Here is a 13029-nt window from a genome sequence, read left to right on the forward strand (position 1 = left end):
ATATTTTAAATCTGAGGCCCCATAGTGTTATTTTACAAAATAACACCACATAAAAGTCTGGGCTTTGGTTTCCTTAAAATACAGTGTTGGTTGCTTTATGAATAAAAGCATAATTTCAATTTAGGAGACTTTTTGCCTGAAGCCTGCAAGACAGATGCATCTGATTAACTTTGGGGAAACTGGCTTGGCCTGTTATTGTAATGTAGATGTTTTCGGGGTTGGGAGGATATTTTAAAAAGGCATGCAAGAAGGTCTCTTTTTAAGAGAGTCAGAGAACAGTTTTGCTACAGAAGCTGCATCTCAGATCGCTTCATTTTTCCACACTTTTATTTTCTAGTGGAACCTCTCCATTAGCCTGTCTGAATGCAATGCTTCACACTAACACTCGGATAGGGGATGGAACATTCTTCAAAATCCCTGGAAAGTCAGGCCTCTATGCTCTCAAAGTAAGTTGTATTGTTCTGCATGTTATGTGTGTTATTACCATGTATCATGCATTTTTTTCAAACATAAGAAGGTAAACAAAATTAAGTTTGAGTGAAGGGTTGAAGAATGACCCCTATGCCTTTTAAATGTTTTCAGATGTCATAAAAATGATTTCATACTGAGAATAAAACAATGACATTTTTCTTTAAGGAAAGCTTATCTGTGGTTTCTCCACAGCATCTGGCAATGGAAAATAGCTATGGCTTCCTTAAAACTTTTGATTTTTCAAAATTTATAGGGAGGAGTATCATGAGTCATCAGTGAGGAGTTTAAGACAATCACAGTTGCCAGAAACTCTTTGACTTAATGACCATCAGCTGATAGGTCTTCACGCCTGTAATCTTTCCTGACTTTTGTAAAAATAATCAATTTATTCCTTCTTCTTGAAAACTTACTGATTTTTAATTGGGCATTCAATTTGAAAATAAGCAGTGACCTCAAGGAAGGAATAAAATAGAATAAGTTTAAAATAGTTAATTCCGAATTTTTTAATAGCATTTCTATTTCCATATAGAATGGGAAATGCCATCTAAAATTCAGAATTCCAGATGATCAATGCTTATGTTCTACAAAGGATTGTATAACACAGAACAAGTAAACTCAGAATATTATTTTTATAGATTAAAAATAAATTACTGTTTATTTGAAAATAATTACTGTTTATTATGAAAATCCTTTAGGATGTTAAAGATAAATGATGGATTATATTTTAAGTTTATTTATTTCCTTCAAGAAGATTTATTTTTAATGTCAAAAGTTACATCCCATCTATGTATGATATCTCAAAGTGCATAATAAATGCATTCTACTGTCATATATATAACTAATTAAAAGAAATAAAAAATAATTTTAAAAAGTTATACCTGGCAAAGAAAGTAGGGATTCTCTCTCAGCTATAGTGAATGTTTCTGAAAATAGCGGAGGCTATTTTCAAAATGACTTTTTTTTCCCCTTTGCTTTTTGAGGCTACTTGGATGTTCAATTCACTAATGAAAATGCAGAATTGTTAATCCATTTGTTTGCATCAGGAAGAACATATAATTGATTGGAAACAACTCCTTTTAAGGAGACTTCCTTTTTTGATGTAGATTTAAAAGGTTAGACAGTAATATCTGGAGTGGTAATGGGCTTTTCCTCTTGACCCCTCCCCAAAGGAGTGACTTTTACATGAAAAAGTAAATCTGTATTGAAACTCCAAATCTCATAAAACTGTGAAAATCCTGTAAGATGCTGAAAGTATTTAAAATAATTTTAGTTGCTAACATATCTCTATTTGTCATCATTAAAAAAATAATATAGAAAGAGGAGTCATCATGCCCAGCAGATGGAACACTGGATTTAGTCTGTGACTCTGAGCTGGATGGCACAGAGATGGCTGAGAAGAAAACGGAGGTGAGTACGAGGAGCTTCAAATATCATCCCAGGTTCTCTTAAGTTAATTCCAATGATTTTACTACTTGAATTCCCCACCATTATACAATTTCTTGTAAGATTTTATCCCTTACCAGGGTTTATCATCAGTCATTTTTTATTTAACAAAGTTAGCACTTAAGAAAAGTATACATTCATTAGCTTTAATATATATATATAGATGGACACAATATCTTTATTTATTTATTTTTATGTGGTGCTGAGAATCGAACCCAGTGTCTCACACTTGCTAGGTAAGTGCTCTACCACTGAGCCACAACCCCAGCCTGGTTCTTTACTTTTTTGTGTGTATGTTTTTGTATTTCTTGAATAATTTCTGAAGTATTATTAGTATATTTCTCATGTAAACTAAGATGGCGCTAGAGGTATCTTATGGTTTGGATTAAGAGTGCAGTGCTTATGACTAAATGTGCTGACTTTTCCTATAATCACAAGTAGTTGTTTTATAATAGCTTTGTTCCTTGTGTTGCCCTTTGTAAATTAGTCCTAATGTTACCATTCCTTACAGAGAAACAAGGCTCTAATAAGATATTTACTCCTTAAACACTTTTGAAAAATGAGAGATCCTTCCTGAATTCTAAGAGAATCTTTTCCACCTGTGAACTCTGTTATTTCACTCTCATCTCTCTGAAAATCTGTTGTGATTTGTTGCTGCATGTAATTCTGTATTGCAGAAGCTGCTGTACTCTCTTCCACTCTATCTGCTGGTCTCAAAAATGGTCCCTGTTGGGCTGAGGCTGTAGCTCAGTGGCAGAGTGCTTGCTTAGCATGTGTGAGGTACTGCGTTGGATCCTCAGCACCACATAAAAATAAATAAATAAAGGCATGATGTCCACCTACAACTATAAAAAAAATTAAAAAAAGGTCCCTGATCATGGTTTGGGAGGAAGAGTGTGTAATTAAAGTCTCTTGTTGGTGGACTCATCGGAATCAGTAAATCATCTTTAAACAAACCTTAAAACAATCCTTGCAGACATATCATATTTTAGTAATAACCTCAACCCATACATTTTGTTAATGGCTATAGGAGTCCCTTTTTATGCTCTCTGGGTGGACTGAACATTCCTTCCCTTTACTTTAAACTGATGGTCCCTATAAGACTGATGTGACTTCATTTGTGACTGATCTGCAGCAGAGGTTGTGAATTGAGCATAGGAAATTCAGATTGTTGTCTTAGTCCAATGGAAGCAGACTGTTTTATAGATTGTTTACCAAATTTTCCCTCGTCTTGATATCCCTGTTCCTACCCCTTTTGAGAACGACCCCCCCCCATTGTTGTTGTACATTGAAGTTTGGAAGTTCCTTAAGGTTAGGCAGAGGACAAGCAGAGACGCACAGTTTCTGGCATTCTAGAAGGGCTGGCAAATTGAAGAGAATCTGACTGAGGTCGTTCCCCTTGCTGTACTACTTGCCTGTGTGAGCGCTCATGTGTTCTCTCTCAAAATGTACATTGAGCTTCTGGGTGCCAAGTTCTGCTCTTGGCATTGCAGTTCCAGCAGTAAATAACAAAAACAGATCTCTCGTGGAGCTTATGTTCTTTGAGAGATAGACAGTAAGCAAAGTAAATCTGTAAAATTTGTACCTTTTTCACTGGTAAGAACTGGGAAAAATACATAAAGGCATAAGAATGGGGAGAAGAGTGTGTTTAAAAAAAACCCTGAGTGGAGTGAGGGAAAAGGTCTTCAAGGGTCGAGAGTTCTCTGTAGAGGGAACAGCAATCACAAAGGCCTTGAGGCAAGAAAATGCCTAGAATGTTCCAGAAACAGAGGTCGATATATTTGGGAGTCCAGATTGAATAAGGGGGAGTGTGGTAAGATACAAAGCAAGAGAACTTGTGGGGGCTGAGTTATAGAGTATCTTGGGAGTGGGTTTTTTTTTTTTAAACATGGTGTCATTTTTAATATCTTTGTTTTTTGTGTATGTGTGTGTGTGTGTGATGCTGGGATTTGAACCCAGGGCCTTGTGCATATGAAGCAAGCACTCTACCAACTGAGCAATGTCACCAGCCAATACCTTTGTTTTTATTTATTTTTATGCTGAGGATTTAACCCAGTGCTTCACATGTCCTAGGCAAGTGCTCTACCACTGAGCCACAACCCCATCCCAGTGGCTTTTGTTTTGAGAGAGAGTTTAAGCCATTGTAGGTTTGAGCCACAAAGACAATTTCATATTTTATCAGGATCACTAAGTATAATAAAAAGATGAAAACAAGGACGAAAACATGGAGATGAGGTAGAAAACTTACTGCCATAGTCTGGAGGACAGATGATAACTGATTTGAATGAAAGGAGTATCAGTAGGTATGATGAAAAGCGATGGGATTCTGGATGTATTTGAAGGTAGGTCCAACAGGAACTGCCAGCAGATATATGTGTATATAGGAGACAAAGGAGTTGGGGATAACTAACTCCAAAGTTTGAGTGTGAGCAAAGAGAAGAATAGTGTTACCTTTAGCTTAGATGGAAGAATTTATAAGAGTAGTAGTTTTGGACAGGATGGATATTGATGAGCTCATTCTGGACATTGATTATAAAATTCCGGTTCACCATGCAGGTAGGTATGCTGTGTGACTGACTTACCTATCTGAAACTCCAGCGGAAGACCTTGCTGGAGATGCACAATTGAAAGCAGTCAGTTTATACACGGTATTTGTAGCATGAAATGGAATGAGAACACCAAGGAATTGAAAGTGCATGGTAAAGAGAAGAGGCTCAAAGACTGAGCTGAGGGACTCTTGAATTTCAAGAGTTTGGAGAAATTGTAGGAAACGGCAAATGAGACTATAGATAAATGGACTGGAGAACAGGTTTTCTGTCCTGGAAACCAAGTGAAGATAAGTGTTTCTGGGAGGAAAGTGATTCAAATATGTCAGGGATTTTGATATGTTATGCTGAAGATTAAAAAATTTTTACTGGATTTAGTTTTATGAGATGTTTTGGTTTGCTTTTCATCTCTGTGACCAAAATACTGGACAAGAACAGTTTATAGGAGGAAAAGTTTATTTGGGGCTCACAGTTTCAGAGGGCTCAGTCCATAGACAGCTGGCTTTATTGCTCTGGGCCCAAGATGTGGCAGCACATCCTGGGGAGGGCTCAGTGGAGCTGCTTAGCTCATGGCAAGGTCAGGAAGAAAAAGCAGGTGTGGGGGATGGAGCCACAGGGAAGTTGCACCTTTGGGGCACACCTCAGTGTTCCACCACCCCCTGCAGCACCCCACCTGCCAATAGTTACCACCCAGCCCATCAGTTCAAACTAGGCTAGGCTGATTAGGTTACAGCTTAGTATCCATTTTTTCCTCTGAATATTGCTGCATTCACAGGAACTTTATAACCAAATCAGAACATGAGGGTATTGGTGAACTTGACGTTGACAACTTCTGTGGAATGTTAAGAAACCCTGAATGGAGTGGGTTCAAGAGAATGTGAGGAAAAAAGGGAAAGTAGAATTCAGAGAGAGGTGTTTTTTTTCCTTATAGAAAATAAATATTAGAATAATTGCTTATTAATAAGAAATTCCAATTGAGGAGGAGAAATTGATGACATGCAAAAGGTGCTGTTTCCTCTGTGCTTGATGAGATGACTGAGGTCAGGAAAGGAGCAATAGGAAGAGTCAGCTTATTTCACTAGAAGTGAATGTTGGTATTTGTGGAAGAAGCTTATGGAATTTTCCTTCTTATTGCCTCATTTTTCTCTAAGAAAAGGGAAATAAGTTCATTAGCTGAGGTTGAGAATAGAAGTGGTTTTGTACATATAATGAGAAGATGTAAAATATTTGTCTAAGACAATCTTGTTGCATTAAGGGCATTCATTAAGGTAATTAATCTTGCATTTAATATGGCACCAGTCCCCCTGTTCTGTTCAGGATCACTGTACAACTTCAGACAAGTACACCAGCTAGATTTGACTAGAAGCAATCGAGGAATAAAAGAATTGAGGGTGCCAAATGAAGCAATCGAGGAATAAAAGAATTGAGGGTGCCAAATGAAGCAATCGAGGAATAAAAGAATTGAGGGTGTATGAACTGGAGAAGTTAAGGTGAAAGTCCATAGAATTTAAGTTGGATGTGGAGCTAAGTGAAGACACAATTAATTGAGGGATGGTGTGGAAGTGGAAGTCTCAGTGAGGTGGAAAGTTTGTTGATTTGGTATGATAGAGAAAATGAGAAAAGCATGTGAGAGTGTAGCTCATGACATTGAGTTTACGGTAACATTATGTGTCTGAGATGAGAGAAAAGAAAAGGGCTAGGTTTAATGGTGTCATGAATGGTTAGGCATAGTATTCACTCTGGATCATGGGACCATCAGTGGCTGGAGTTAAGCACCTCTCCATTTGCTCAACTTACATCATGGGATTGGGCAGGTCTACCTGGAGGAAAGGTTTCCTTGTCCTTTTTTTTTAAAAAAATATTTGTATAGTTGTGATTGAACCTTTATTTTACTTATTGATATGTGGTGCTGAGAATCGAACCCAGTGCCTCACACATGCTAGGCAAGTGCTTTGCCATTGAGCCACAACCCCAGCCCTGCTTTTTCTTATTAGAACAAAGATGTTGTAAAAACTGATTGTGGTCCTGGCCTAATATATTAGAGAATCTTCTAATGTATAACATAAGTGAGAGTAACATAAGAGTAACCCAGGAGTTGGTGGATAAGTACAATTAAGGGGAATAGTTGGTAATGCCCTCTGATGAAATGAGATACACTTCTGGAGGCATCTAAGGAACAGGGAGGGAGAATGGTCTAAAGGAATAGGCAGGAGAACATATGTCACCTATCCATGTTCTAGGCCCAGTGATATAAGATGTATATTCCTTCTACCTGAGAGTCTTCCAGGGAAGTGGTATCCATAGGAGAGAGTCAGGTAGACCAAGAAGTAAAGGGATGTTCAGAAGAAACTTGGAGGTTGCAGAAGATTTTTGCTTGTGGCTCATCCTGAATCGATCCTAAAAGGAGATGGAGGGGAGGGTGTTTAGAATCGGGAAGGGGTAGAAGATAGGTTGAGACTTAGCCAATAATTGGACCAAAAGGAGTAAGCAAACCTCCTAATTTGACATGTGAATAGGTACTGCACAGAATAATCCATACACAGGCACACATCTGACTAATATGACCTGGATAGATTTCCTGGCCTCTCCTTTGAAGTTGCATTAGGGAGATAGCTATGGGAAATCACTGAAAGAATAGTAAATAACTTATTTCCTTGAGTATTGCTTGGCTTGCCCACTTTTGTATCTTATTGCAAACCACAATTGCCTCTTGCAGGACAAGTATATTTCTTCTTCATCTCTGTGTCACCTACTTCTGGTGTAGCCTATTAATCTAGCCTCGGGATACATTTTCAGACCAAGAAGCTGAAAATGTGTTGAGTGTTTACAATGTCCAGCCTTTGTACACTGTTTACTTTTATACTTTTTAATCTTTGCAACATTTCTCTAAGTAGGTAATATTTTTAGGCTCTTTTATTTTACTTTCTTTTAGTTATTTTATTACCAGTGAGGAAATGGATTTAAAGAGGTTAAATGGCTCATTCCTGTAACGAACCCAGATATGTGTGACACCAAAGGTCAGACTCCCACTGCCTGGTGGTTGCTGATGTAATTTGCCTAACATTAGATCACTTCTGTTTTGATCATAAACTTGAGACTCTGACAAAGAGGAACCCTTGGCTTATAAAAATGAAGGAACAGGATACCACATGATTGCTTATGAATCAGTAACCCATTCCAGGAAAGAGAACTGCTTTAGGAGATTTCCTTGCTCTGATACATATTTGACCAGAAGTTAGAATGGATAGACCTTCCATACTTTTTACAGCTGTACAAATACATGTTGAAAGTCTGATCAAATAAAGAAGGTGGGGTACATGTGTGGATGTGAGTGTGAAGGGGTTAGGGGGAGAGGGGAGGGAGGTCTGTTTTTCTGTGTTCTCCCCCACATCTCTTTGGGTGAAAGAGTAGAGGGTATTGAGGTAAATGATAGCCTTTAATTGGTAAAATACCCCTGACACCATTGAAAGAATAAGCTTCTGCTACCATAGAGTTATTTCAGATTAATGAAGATTAATTGACATTTGCTGCTCCATTGGAGAGGCAGGCAGAGAAGAAAGTATTTTATAAAAACAGATAATGAGAGAGAAACCTTAGTGCTTGATGCTAGGTATTAATATTGAAGTTCTTACGTAGTTAAGGGACTTTAGTCTTCTTCTTGGAATCATCGCCCAGAGAAACATTCTTGTGAAGGGGAGATGCTTTGCCAAGATGTTTTTTTTAAAGATTCATTGAAAATTTTTACAATGTGGGAAAAGGGGTATATTATTGATTGTAGTAGCATTTATGAGACACAGAACTGTGGTTATGGGTATGTTTCTTTGGCTTCTGAACAGTCTGTCAATAAGCATTGGAAGTATAGACTTGAGAAAGTAAACTGTTCAAATTTTACAAGCTTAGAGATTTAAGAGTGACTTAGGTGAATCACTTGAGGTATCTGTGTTGACAACCCATGACCATTTATGCTTATGTAAGTATATATCCATGTCACCCAAAGAAATTATTAATTTTATGGCCTGTTTTAGTCAGAGATTTATGGGTGTGTTTGTGTCAGAATATTTTTTTTTCTGAGCATAATGCATTGGTATACCCTGAGTTTCCTCACACATTAAGTTGACTTACACTGTGCTGCTGGTTTACAGAGAACCCATGCATATTTTATATGAAATGATATCATCAGTAGACAGTCTTCATTCTCTTCATCCTTTAACTTAGATTAACAAGAGCAAAAATGAGTTTCCCTTTTTATGGTGGTCATATATTTCAAATTTAAAATCAACAATAACCATCCTATTTATTTTTTTTAAATGAGGAAACCGGAGAATGTACAATTTTCATCCACAGAGATCAAAAAAGGTTCTGCTTGCTATTAACCCTAATGGCTTTCAGGGAGGAAGCAGCACTCAAGCAAGGGAATTAGTATTTTAAAAGTCTTCATTTAGGGAAAAAAAATGGAGAACACATATCCTATGTTTTAGACCTTAGATCCCAGGATAAATAATGATTCCAACATTTCAAGAATTTTATATGGCCCTTTTTCATTCTTCTTTATGGCCAGTTTTATAAGTGAGTTTCTGATTGTGTGATTTTTGGCAGTTAACTTCATGAAACGTTATTCAGCTCATTCTTTGTTTTTATTGGCTCAGAGGCCGCAGTTTGAGGGGTCTTTTTATCAAACATGAAAAGTACTTTAAGATGGCCTGAAGTGTGTGGCTAGGATCTCTGTTGAGACATCAATTACATACAGATGAGGGGCTTCCCGGGGAAAGTGAGGGGGCACCATCCGGGCTCTGACCCCCAGGGAGTTGTTACTCTGAGAGTTTATGGAGCACTTTCACACAACAGGAAAGGAAAGCAAAATGACACAGGGATAGAGGAGTCAGGAAGGGAATGTTCGGAATACCTCTAGAGGTTGCTCTCCTACTTAGGGTCTCTTTCCCCGTGGTCTTTTTTTGGTGGAGATTTTTTTCAGTACCAACCTGTGAATGCCCAACTGTGAATGCCCTAGGATGGTGTGTTTGGGGTGGGGTGTGCTGGGAAGTGTTGGTAGGTTTGGAGGGAGAAGAGAAAATACAATCAATTTGCAACTGGCAGCCCTTCCTAAGAACCTTGTGAGTAAATGAAATTCCTCCAGGGTCTACACCAGCCTCCCTTACTTTCCTGGGTTAAGTTAGTTTGTCTTTCATTCAGCATCTCTGCATTTCAGTCAGAATCTTGTTAGCAGCTCATGGAGACACCTGCTCCACATTGGTGGCCTAAAGAAATTTAAGTATGTGAAAATTATGTTGTTTTAGTTACACATGGAAGAAAGTACAAAGAGAACAATCTCTACAGTCAGAAATGACCGTTGGCAGGATATAAAACTTCCTCTGCCCACTCTTTCTCATTTTCCCTCCTTTCATCCCAGCCCACTGATTTCATAGTTCACAAGAAGCATGAGAGATTTCAAAAGATCATTCAGGCCTGGGTCCTCTCCCATGCCAGCGTTTTTCTTAAACCCGTCAATTCAATTGGACATTATTCCAATAGCAGATGTCCAGCAGGATAGAAATCCTCGTCTCCTAGTATCTGTCCCTCTATGTTTTTGATAACCTGTATAGTGAAGAATTTTTTCCCTCTGTTGAAATCTTTTGGGCTTTTAATTAAACTAATTTCCTCCTTTTTCCCCTCTTTGATGATAGCGAACAGCTGGTGACTATCCAGTCACTACCCCCTCCATCTCAACTTCTCCAAGTGACTGACTTCAACTCTTTCAGACAGTACGTATAGATACTATTTTCCATTTCTTTTATCCATTAGGGGCTCTTTTTTTAAAAAAAAAAAACATATTTCCCCTTGAACTGTGAACTTTGTTCTTGTATAAATGGATTTTAATCAGTTTTAACAGTCCAGAGACATGTAAAAAAAAAAAAAAGTTTTCTTTTCATTGCAGATAAAGTGACCCATTTAAATGTACTTTCCCCTTTTTCTTGTGTTATGAGAAGAATATTTCATAATAAAGAGATAAAAATTGGAAAGAGTATGATCTCATAATAAAAACAAACTCCTTTTCAAATAAAAACAAAATTAAAGGTATTCCCCCAATTACTCATCTTAACTAGCCAATGTTCTGTTTGATTTATACAGTCTGTGATTTGTATGTAAGAACAAAGCACCCGAGTTCTTTAAAAAAAAGTTCTTTTCATTGATACCAGATGATCCATTCTCTCTTCTGTCTCTAAGTGACTATATATAACCATTTCTCAGTGAGCCACCTGGGTCCCTTACCTAATTCCCTGTTGCTACACATTGGAGTTGATATATGTTGAGGTATAAAGTAATTAGTAATGATGTCTGTGAGTGAAGCATTTACTCTTGACTCATGCTAACCTTTTGCTGATAGCCTTTCTGTCTACTTTTTCTATTTCTCATTTTCTAGGTTGATTGCTTTATGTCTGTTCAGCTGTTTTAGGAAACTGATTCAACATGGAAGATCCCAGGTGTTGTACTAGGGCAAAAGCAATAGCCCCTGATATTTTTACCACACATACATGCTGTTACATGACTCTCCATACTTCTGGGAGAGAAATTCTTATTGGTTCTGTGGTGGAAGGAGGGTTAGGTTTCAAAGCTGGCATCAATAGGATAGGGTTTTCCTACTAAATATATTGATTTGCAGTTTGAGTTTCCTCTTTTTCTAGTTCGTATCTGAAGGGTATGTTGATGAATATCCAGAGGTATTTGTATCACTAAATTGGCTTGGCTGATAAATCAAGTGCTTGTAGGAAGTATTTCTATAGCTACATTTTCCCATGGGTAAAATGTTCTTCCTAGGTACCTATGTAGTAACAGTGTCCTATCCAGTGCAAATTTGAGTGAACCTTTTGTGGACATTGTAATGAAGTTGTGGTATATCCAGTTTTGGGACAGCGACACGTGAACATCATTTGCAGTATTTGTATTAGCCATGAAAAAAAAATCATTTAGGTATCACCATGATGCATCTCATAGGAACACACACACACTTTCTTTTTTGTTGGTTTAATGACCATCTTATTTGATACTGGGGATTGATCCAAGGGGTACTTTACCATTAAGCAACATCTCCAGCCCTTTTTTTATTTTTTATTTTGAGACCAGGTCTCAACAAGTCACTTGGAGCTTCTCTAAGTTGCAGATGCTAACCTTGAAATTGTGATCCTTCTGCCTTAGCCTCCTGAGTTGCAAGGATTATAGGTGTGTGCCACTGTGCCCAACTTACTTTTTATTAATTAATTTATTTTTTCTGGAAACCTCTCCTGAAGAAAAAAAAGAGCTTTATTAGGCTTTGTATACTTTATATAATCTGCTTCCGAAGCCTAAAGTATAGTAAAAATTTCAGGTATATTAGGTCTCTTTTATTCATGGAAAATATTGCTCTAAATATTATCAAGAACATCAATAACTACAATGTTTTGACTCCTTGTCCTTTGAAAGTTTCTTAGGGAAAAATTGCTATTTCCATTATTTTATTGCTAGTATTGCTCTATGTAATTGCTAGTTTTTCTTGGCATATTCTTTGAATGTTTTCTTTTAAAGCAGCAAGAAAAATGACTTAAGCCCAAATACCTATACCTATCTTGGAACAAGAAATGTTTTTAGAGAGGGCAGCTCTCCACAGACTGGATCCAAAAGGAATTAGGGAATTATCTTTCTCTGAAAGAAGTGGAGTCCAAGAAAGATTTAATTGGGGTCAAATGGGCTTCCATGTTTTTTTTTAGATCAATTTTTACAATTTGGCACATTTAGTTTGTTGCTGCATATACCCCAAATAGCTAATGCATACAATTTCAAATTAAATTCTGTATATAAAACATTAAAATCCAAACTAAATTCTTTTGATTACTTGCTATTTGGGGATTTTTTAAAAAATTATCTGCTTATTGATCTTTCAAAACAAAGTGTAGTTATCACCACTATGTTTTTGTAGGCATAGTTTTTCTCAGAATCAATGGTTCCACATCATTGTTCTTTGGATAAAAAAAAACGTAGAAAACTCTTGTGGCCTCAACCTCACATTTTGTTGTTGTTCACAGTTTTCTTCCCTACATTTTCCCTGGTGCTTGACAAGAAGAAAAGTGCTCATTAGAAGTTGTACAGTTGAATTAATAATAAATGAAAAACCAAACTTCTAAGATCCAACCCTCTTTAAAAATATAATTGAAGCTGGGTGTGTGGGTGCATGCCTGTAATCCTAGTGGCTCAGGAGGCTGAGGCAGGAGGATTGCAAGTTCAAAGCCAGCCTCAGCAACGTGGTGAGGTCCTGAGCAATTTAGCGAGACCCTGTCTCAAAGTAAAATATGAAAAAGGTCTGGGGATATGGCCCAGTGTTGGGTTCAATACCTTTAACCAAAAACAAACAAACAAACAAAAAAAACATTTGTCACAGTGCCTGAATTAATTTTAACTTTCTTTTAATTCATTAAGGCATTATTAAACCTATATTTCTATAGAAAGCTGTTGGGCTTTTAGAGAATATGGTTTTACTATTCAGAAAATTGAAAGGTAGTAGTTAGAGGGACAACTGATAGAAATGAAAATGTTCAGGCTG

The 13029-nt window shown here is 37.2% G+C and overlaps 1 long non-coding RNA gene across 1 annotated transcript in view; it reads left to right on the forward strand.

Annotated features, from left to right (window-relative positions):
- Positions 1-309: 309 nt before the first annotated feature.
- LOC144366797 (uncharacterized) overlaps positions 310-13029 on the forward strand; it is a 37351-nt gene continuing 24631 nt past the window's right edge. Inside the window, exons 1-2 of the long non-coding RNA XR_013425935.1 lie at positions 310-446; positions 1786-1878. This is a non-coding gene — a long non-coding RNA (uncharacterized LOC144366797). The remainder of the gene's footprint in view (positions 447-1785; positions 1879-13029) is intronic.

This window comes from Ictidomys tridecemlineatus, chromosome 9 (genome assembly GCF_052094955.1).
Source record: "Ictidomys tridecemlineatus isolate mIctTri1 chromosome 9, mIctTri1.hap1, whole genome shotgun sequence".
Classification (NCBI taxonomy): Eukaryota; Metazoa; Chordata; class Mammalia; order Rodentia; family Sciuridae; genus Ictidomys; species Ictidomys tridecemlineatus.